This window comes from Nematolebias whitei, chromosome 1, assembly GCF_014905685.2.
Source record: "Nematolebias whitei isolate Nwh7 chromosome 1, NemWhi1, whole genome shotgun sequence".
In the NCBI taxonomy this organism is placed as follows: Eukaryota; Metazoa; Chordata; class Actinopteri; order Cyprinodontiformes; family Rivulidae; genus Nematolebias; species Nematolebias whitei.
The window spans coordinates 38,870,159-38,871,894 of NC_056498.1; positions in this window are offsets into that span (position 1 = coordinate 38,870,159).

The window sequence follows — 1,736 nt, forward strand, 5'->3', positions numbered from 1 at the left end:
TCATATCTGTGATCACTCCTCATATCTATGATCACTCCTCATATCTGTGATCACTCCTCATATCTGTGATCACTCCTCATATCTATGATCACTCCTCATATCTGTGATCACTCATATCTATGATCACCCCCACATCTTGGACACCTTTGCCGTCCCTTACACACAGCTGCAATGTGTCCACATCTTTGACACTTATAACACCTGAGTGGGGGAGGGACACGAGGCCTAACTGGAAAGTTCATGAACCCGATCTTAACCTTCTCTGGAAGCACATTATTGTGAAATTCAATCATTATCGACAGGCTTTCAGTTCTTTCTCCATTTATTGTTCTCAATAATCTTTTGATCTGATGCACCCTGAATGCTCTTTTGAAGCTTTTCCAGATCTTCATGGTATTCCTGTTATCACGCCCCTCGTTACTTTCTTCTCTCCTAAAATCCTTTTCTCTCACACAGTTTTTCTACAAATACTTTCAATATTCAGTGCTTTATTTTTCTGTTCTTCACTTTTACAAATGATCGGTACACTCCCATCTCTAAGCATTTTTGCAAAAGAAATATCTCCAATCTTCTTTTTGAGTTCTTTTGATAATACAAATTCAAATTCAAATTCAATTCAAAAATACTTTATTAATCCCAAAGGGAAATTAATTGTTGTTGTAGCTCTTCTTGGTTTCATTAGAGTTGTTCTAGATGCTGATGGCTTTGGGCAAGAAGGATTTCTTGTAGCAGTCCGTCCCACAGCAGATCCCAAGAAACTGGCTGCAGATGCCAGACCCAGTAGACCTCTCGTCTTACTGGGCAGCAGGACTGCCTGAATGCCGGCAGAACTCCTCCTTGAGCAATGGCCATTTCTTGCAGCAGCCTGCCGAGCTCCTCGTCGCTGTGGACTTAACTGCAGGTGCCAGGGGACGATCTCGGTCCTCCCACTGTCACAAGCCGTGTTTTCCGCTACCTCCAAGATCTTGGCAATCAGGCACTCGAGCATAGCCTCCTGGTATACTGTAATGCATCCATGGCACCTCCTTTTCAACTCATTTGTGATTTGGGGCAGTAGTTGAGGTCTAATGCAATTGGACCACGCTGTATGTTGTTGTCTTCTTTAAATTTCAGAATAACTTTAATTTCCTCTTTAACAATCTTCTTGCGGACCACAGGTGTCCCTTCATCTGAACCATTTTCGTCCAAAGTCCTTTTACTAACCTGTGTCCCTACCAAACTTTCATTTTCTCATGCGGTTCTTCTTCTTCCACTTAACAACTTGACTCCAATCATTCAAGTCCTTATCATCATCTTCCTCTACAAGAGCTGCCATCCAGTCACAAACCAGTTTATGCCAAACCTCTTGTTTCTTTTTGTCCGACACTCTTTTCTTCAAAATGAAAAATCAGCCACTTTCTTCCAAACGTTCTCACCCACTTCTCCGCTCGACTCAAGTGTTCGCGAGCCGCACCTCGAGCAAGCAACTCGTTCGGTCGTCCCCACACGATCTGCTTCCTGGAATATGGCTCATTTGCACATGCGCTAAAAGGAATACTTCCGGGTCGCACGGATCGCCGTTATCCATTCAACTTTTATTTATACAGGTTCTGGTCATAAAATTAGAACATCTTGAAAAAGTTTATTTATTTCAGTAATTCCATTCAAAAAGTGAAACTTGTATATTATATTCATTCATTACACACAGACTGATATATTTCAGATGTTTATTTCTTTTAATGTTGATGATTATAACT